The sequence below is a fragment of the Oryctolagus cuniculus genome, chromosome 15, assembly GCF_051225735.1.
Source record: "Oryctolagus cuniculus isolate XC-2025 breed Fujian yellow rabbit chromosome 15, ASM5122573v1, whole genome shotgun sequence".
In the NCBI taxonomy this organism is placed as follows: domain Eukaryota; kingdom Metazoa; phylum Chordata; class Mammalia; order Lagomorpha; family Leporidae; genus Oryctolagus; species Oryctolagus cuniculus.
The window spans coordinates 90,121,310-90,129,031 of NC_142881.1; positions in this window are offsets into that span (position 1 = coordinate 90,121,310).

Sequence of the window (7,722 nt, forward strand, 5' to 3'; positions counted from 1 at the left end):
GGTCTTTATTTCACCTTCATTCACAAATGAGAGCTTTGCAGGATATAATATTCTGGGCTGGCAGTTTTTTTCTCTTAGTACTTGGGCTATATCTTGCCATTCCCTCCTAGCCTGTAGGGTTTCTTTTTTTCTTTTCTTTTTTCTTTTTTTGACAGGAAAAGTTAGACAATGAGAGAAAGAGACAGAGAGAAAGGTCTTCCTTCCATTGGTTCACCCCCTAATGGACACTACAGCCAGCGCACTGCGCCAATCCAAAGCCAGGAGCCAGGTGCTTCCTCCTGGTCTCCCATGTGGGTGCAGGGCCCAAGGACTTGGGCCATCCTCCACTGCCCTCCCAGGCCACAGCAGAGAGCTGGACTGGAAGAGGAGCAACTGGGACAGAACTGGCACCCCAACCGGGACTAGAATCTGGAGTGCCAGTGCCGCAGGTGGAGGATTAGCCTAATGAGCCGTGGTCCTGGCTAGCCTGTAGGGTTTCTAATGAGAAGTCTGCTCTGCTGTGAGTCTGATTGGAGATCCTCTGAGAGTAATCTGACGTTTCTCTCTTGCATATTTTAGAATCTTTTCTTTATGATTCACTGTGGTGAGTTTGATTACAATGTGTCATGGTTAGGATCTCTTTTGGTCATGTTTATTGTGGGTTCTATGTACTTCCTGTACTTGGATGTCTCTTTCCTTCTCCAAACCCCAGAAGTTTTCTGCTAGTATCTCACTAAAAATGCCTTCTAATCCTTTCTCCCTCTCCATGCCTTCAGGAACTCCTAGAACCTGAATGTTGGGTGTTTTAATAGTATCCTGTAGATTCCCAACAATATTTTTTAGATTTCTAATTTCCTCTGCTTTTCTTTGGTTTGACTGTATACTTTCCTGTGCTCTGTCTTTGAAGTCTGATATTCTCTCTTCTGCCTCACTGATTCTGTTTTTAAGGCTCTCAAATGTGTTTTTCATTTGTTCTATTGAATTCTTCATTTCATTTTGGTTTCTCTTCAATATCTCAATTTCATGTTCTACTAAAATTTCTCATTTCATTTTGATTCCTCCTTAAGATTTCATTTTCATGAGAGATTTTCTGTCCTGCCCTGTACGGATTTCTGTAGTTCATGCATTTTTTGTGTTAACTTCTAAATGTTCTTATCATAAATTTTTTGAAATCCATATCTTGCATTTCTTCTATATCATCATCTTCATAATCTTGTCTTGGAGTGTCATATTCATTTGGGAGCATTATGATGTCTTCCTTGTTCTTGTTTCCTCAGTTTCTGCATTTGTTGTTTGGCATTGTGGAGATATTCTTTAGTTTCTTCTTCTTCTTCTTCTTCTTCTTCTTCTTCTTCTTCTTCTTCTTCTTCTTCTTTTTTCGCTGTGGTGGTTTTTCTTATTATACTATGACTCTAGATTAAGTGGACTGTCTGCTTTTGCTGAATCTCTAGAGACTTGTGGTGGGTGTGGCCAGAGAGTTCTGTTCAGTTCTTCAGGGTTAAGGGTGTGCCAAAAGAGACACACCCAAGTTTGGTGTAGTAAATCTCTCTCTTTTTTTATTCAGAAGGGAATTAATTCCACTCAGTTGAACTCTTCTCCTCGATGGCAATCAGTGCCTTAGCGCTAGCCCCAGTGGGTATATTTGTCTGCTCTGTCCCAAGGACCACACAAAGGATCTGTGCAGTCCTCAGTGTAAGCTCAGATTCCTCTGCAATGTCTCTCATCAGGTAGCCAAGGCTGCTCAAATTTGTGGTGTTTCCCACTGAGACTACTCATGTCTCAGCCACACTGTGAGTTCTCCCACACACTCTGTTTTTTTTTTTTTTTTTTTTTTTTGCACATTCCCAGTTCATCAGCTCCACACATTCACTAGGTCTTAGTCTCCTGTTATTTCTCCCCACCAGAGTCAGGTTTTTCTGTTTGGTTGAGAGCGGGCGCAGCCCTGAGCTGACACAGCTGTTACATATGTCCAAAATGGTGCCTGCTCTATTGTCTTGCTCACCTTTGTGAGTAGAGGGAATTGTGACCCTGCCAGTCCCTTTTATTATTTTTTTTCTCTCCTCTAGTTAGGCTGGTGTACTTTCCCCCACAGGGCTTCAAGCCTTGGTCCCTGCAGGCTCTTCCTGCCACTTTTCTGCCAGTGTCTCAGGCTACTGCATTTCACCTCACCTCCCTTTCCAGTGCTGGAGTGGAGACTCTCTCGGCAGCTGGGCTCCCAAGCCATAGGCGCCCGTGCCCTCCACGTATGTCCACTGTATCCCTCTAATTCTGGAAGAGTTTCCTCTGCAGTTTTTTCCCTAACTCTTTCCTGAGACTACTTTTTCTCCACTTTGTTTCTCCACTTTTATTAAACTATCTTTTCCTGGACTATCAGTGAGCTCTCTCCCTGTACCGCCATCTTGGAGGTCTCCTCCAAGTTATTGGGTTTCAAGCGGAACTTGAGAATGTCAAAGGGGTAGAAAGCATAGTCAAAAAGATAACAGAAAATATCCCAGTTTTCTAGGAAAAGAATACATCCAGAAAAAAGGTCAAGGGCACCAGTCCTACTTAACCAAGTCTACTTCATAACATTTTATTTATTTTTAAAGACTTATTTATTTAAAGAATTGGGAGAGGGAGAGGCAGGGGGAGAAGGAGAATGAAAGGGAGAGGGGGATGGGGAAAGAGAGGGAAAGGGGGGGGAGAGAGGGGGGGAGGGAGAGGGGAAGGGGGAGGGAGAGGGGAGGAAGGAGAAGGAGGAGGGGGAGGGAAGGGGGAGGGGAGGGGGAGGCGGAGGGGGAGGGAGAGGATCTTCCTTCCACTGGTTCATTCCCCAGATGGCCACAGCAGCCAGGGCTGGGCCAGGCTGAAGTCAGACTGAAGTAGAAGCTTCATCTGCGTCTCCCATGTGGGTGGCAGGGGCCAAGCACTTGGATCATCTGCCACTTCTTTTCCAAGGCCATCAGCAGGGAGCTGGATTGGAAGTAGAGCACTTGGGACATGAATAGGTACTCACATGGGATGCTGGTTTGGCAGGCAGCAGCTTTACTTGCTGCACCACAACACCAGCACCTCCATGACATACTATAATCAAGCTCTTCATGATTAAAGCTAAAAAATAAATGTTAAAAGAGAAAATAAACAACACATCATAGTATCTCAATTTGCTTCACTGCAGGTTTCTCGGGGGAAGCCTTTTTTTTACATTTACCACTTCTTTTTTTTTTTTAAGAAAGCTTTTTATTTAATAAATATAAATTTCATAGGTATAGCTTTTGAAATATAATGGTTCTTTCCCCCATACCCACCCTCTCACCCCCACTCCCATCCCACCTCCTACTCCCTCTCCCATACCATTCTTCATTAAGATTCATTTTTTTTGGACAGGCGGAGTTAGACAGTGAGAGGAAGAGACAGAGAGAAAGGTGTTCCTTTTTCCATTGGTTCACCCCCCAATGGCTGCTGCGGCTGGCGCGCTGTGCCAATCTGAAGCCAGGAGCCAAGTGCTTCTCCTGGTCTCCCATGTGGGTGCGGGTCCCAAGGATTTGGGCCATCCTCTACTGCACTCCCAGGCCACAGCAGAGAGCTGGACTGGAAGAGGAGCAACCGGGACAGAAGCTGGAGCCCCAACCAGGACTAGAACCCGAGGTGCCGGCGCCACAGGTGGAGGATTAGCCTATTCAGCTGCGGCACTGGCCCAAGATTCATTTTTAGTTCTCTTTATATACAGAAGATCAACTCTATACTAAGTAGATTTCAACAATTTGCACCCACACAAAGTATAAAGTACTGTTTGAAGGCTAGTTTTACTGTTAATTCTTATAGTACAACACATTAAGGACAGAGGTCCTACATGGGGAGTAAGTGCACAGTGACTCCTGTTGTTGATTTAACAATTGACATTCTTATTTATGACATCAGTGATCACCCGAGGCTCTTTTTATTTTTTTTTTTTTTGGACAGGCAGAGTGGACAGTGAGAGAGACAGAGAGAAAGGTCTTCCTTTGCCGTTGGTTCACCCTCCAATGGCTGCTGCAGCCGGCGTGCTGTGCTGATCCGATGGCAGGAGCCAAGTGCTTCTCCTGGTCTCCCATGGGTGCAGGGCCCAAGGACTTGGGCCATCCTCCACTGCACTCCCTGGCCACAGCAGAGAGCTGGCCTGGAAGAGGGGTAACTGGAACAGAACCCGGTGTGTTGGTGCCGCAAGGTGGAGGATTAGTCTAGTGAGCCACGGCGCTGGCCACCCAAGGCTCTTGTCATGAGCTGCAAAGGTAATGGAAGCCTTTCAAGTCCACAAACTCTGACATTATTTAGACAGGGCCATAATCAAAGTTGAAGTTATCCCCTCCCTTCAGAAAAAGGCACCTCCTTCTTTGATGGTCCCTTCTTTCCACTGGGATCTCACTCACAGAGATCTTTCATGGAAGCCATTGTTTGCTACAGTGTCTTGGCTTTCCATGCTGAAATGCTTTCATGGGCTTTTTAGCCAGATTCGAATACCTTAAGGGCTGATTCTGAGGCCAGAGTGCTGTTTAGGGCATCTGACATTCTATGATAGTGGAAGCCTTATAATTCAGAAGGGAGTGGGATGAGATTTTTCACAGTACTGAAGGAAAGCAATTGCCAGACAAAAATACTGTACTCAGCAAAGTTATCCTTCTGAAATAAAGGAGGAATAAAGACATTCCCAGACCCTGCTCCACTGCCTCCATCAAGTTTTGAATTTATTACCAACAGACCATCCTTACACGAAATGATAAAGGGAGTTATTCAAACACTAATGAGTAAGAAGAAAATATCAGAAGGTATAAAATTCACTGGTAAGAGTAACCATACAGACAGCAGTTGGATGGACTGCTCTACTACTATAAAAATGGTGTGTAATCCACTTATACCTTTTTTTTCATTTTTTAAGATTTTATTTATTTGAAAGGCAGAGTTACAGAGAGAGATAGAGTGAAAGGTCTTCCATCCAGGGGTTTACTTCCCAAATGGTCGCAATAGCCAGAGCTAGGCTTATTCAAAGATAGGAGCCAAGAGCTTCTTCTGGGGTCCCAGGCGAGTGCAGGGGCCCAAGTACATAGGCTGTCCTCTACTGCTTTCCCAGGACATTAGCAGAGAGCTGGATCAGAAAAGGAGCAGCTGAGATATGAACCCACTGCCATATGGGATGCCACCACCACAGGCAGAGGCTTAGCCTACTATGCTGGCCCCAACCACTCATATATGAAATATAAAGACTTTTTAAAAAAGATTTTATTTACTTATTTGAGAGGTAGAGTTACAGACAGTGAGAGGGAGAGACAGAGAGAAAGGTCTTAGGTCCGTTGGTTCACTCCCCAAATGGCTGCAGTGGCTGGAGCTGTGCCAATCTGAAGCCAGGAACGAGGTGCTTCCTCCTGGTCTCCCATGTGGGTGCAGGGATTACAGGACTTGGGCCATCTTCTGCTGCTTTCCCAGGCCACAGCAAAGAGCTGGATAGGAAGAGGAGCAGCCGGGACTAAAACTGGCGCTGGATCAGAAGTGGTGCAGCTGGGACTCAAACTGGTGCCTATATAGGATGCCAGGGTTGCAGGCAGTGACTTTATCTGCCATGACACAACACTGGCCCTAAGAGAAGGCTGAGTCTGATTAGGGTCCTTTGAGCTTCCTGTATCTGGATATCCATATCTCTTTCAAGACTTGGGACATTTTTAGCTATAATTGAGTCTCAGTGCATTTTTCTTCTCTACTCCCTTCAGATATCCCTTTATGATCATCCACTTTTTATTACTCTAAAATAACTGACAGGAGCTTTTCTGAGAAAGAAGTTTATTTCAGTTCACAGTTGGAGATTATAGTTCAGGATTGGGTGGTCCACCAGCATCTGGTGGAAACCTGTCCTGGCAGGAGAGACCAGGAAGAAGAGCAAGAGAGAGTACCTAGGCCAAACTAGAATTTAAAAAAAATCAACCTTATTGAGAACCACCATCCAAGTATCCCAAACACCTGCCATCAGACCTACTTCCCAGTTGTCACAATTAGATCAAATCCTCACCCCTAATCCATCAACCATTAAGACATTTGCATGAGTTTTGGAGAGACAAATCCTGCCGTACCCATAGCACCCTATATTCTGAATATTTTCACTGATGTCTGCACACTTTATTTGCAGAGTAGCTTCCACTGGAAAATACTTTTTGTTTAGATGGAATGTTGGGTATCAGTTGGGTCATGGCTTTGACTTTGGTTTTAGTGAACTCAGAAGTGTCAGCTGTAATCAATCTCAGCAGTGTCTATGAGTGCCACAATTGTCTAATCTGCAGAAGTTCATGCAGGTAGCAGTTGACTTTGAAGTCAATGCTGTCTTTAAAAGGTGTCTGTCTTCTGGTCCCAGACTTGGGTGTCAATGACACTAGGGTTTGTGATGCTTATAGCCACATTCTTGGTGCTGTGGGACACATAGGGGGCTGTCCCCTTATCCTTTCAGACACGTTTGAGGGATTCTGTGCCTTGTGACACCAACAGTCATAGCCCTGACACTATGTGATGTGGATGGAACCTTCCCTAGTTCCTGCTGGGTCAGTGTGGGTGATGCTGGTGCTTATAGCATTCTAGAACAGATATAGCATATAGATTTCTAGAACAGATGTAAGAACAGTGAAGTCCATAGACTTCTGTGGTTAGTGCTGCCAATCTATGGAGATGATGAGGGCTGCTGAGCTTTCCCCAGCACAGTAGAGTTTCCCTGACCAGCAGCCAGGGTAGGAGTTTCAATGTACTTTTTTCCTCTCTTTGTTCTGGTTTTCTGATTCTCTGTGCTGTTTTGAGTTTTATCACATTGTTTACTGAAGTTTTCCCTCAGTCAATCTCTTGGCAACCTGGATCTTTGTTGTTCTGGTTCTTATACTACAGGGCAGTTATAATCAAAACAACCTGGTACTGCCACAAAAATAGGCATGTTAGGTCAATGGAACAGAATAGAAATCCCAGAAATTAATCCATGCACAACAACCATCTAATCATTCACAAACAAGCTAAAATTAATCCCTGGAGAAAGGACAGTATCTCCAACAAATGGTGTAGGGAAAATTGGATCTACATGTGTGGAAGCATAAAACAAGACCCCATACCTTACACTTTACACAAAAATGAACTCACAATGGATCAAGGATCTAAATCTACAACTGGATACCATCAAATTACTAGAGGAAAACATCAGGGGAAAATCTGCATGACATTGGCATAGGCAAAGACTTCTTGGAAAAGACAGCAGAAGCACAGGGAATAAAATAAAAATAGACAAATGGGATTACATCAAGTAAGAAGTTTCTGCACTGGAAAGGAAACAACATGAAGTGGCAACCAATGGAATGGAGAAAATATTTGCAAACTATACAAATGATAAACGATTAATATCTAGGATATATAAAGAGCTCAATAAACTCAACAAATCAAAACAAACAATCCAGTTATTCTGGGCTAAGGATGTGAACAGGCATTTTTGAAAGGATGAAATTCAAATGGCCAACAGACACATGAAAAAATGCTCAGGATCACTAGCCATCAGGGAAATGTAAATAAAAAACACAATGAGGTTTCACCTCACCCCAATTAGAATGGCCATCATCCAAAAACTAAAAAATAAATTCTAGTGAGGGTGTAGGGAAAAAGGCACCCCATTCCACTGTTGGTGGGAGTGTAACCTGTACAACCATTATGGAAGACATTGTGGAGATTCTTCAGAAATCTGAAAATAATCTACCATATGAATGAATCATTCCA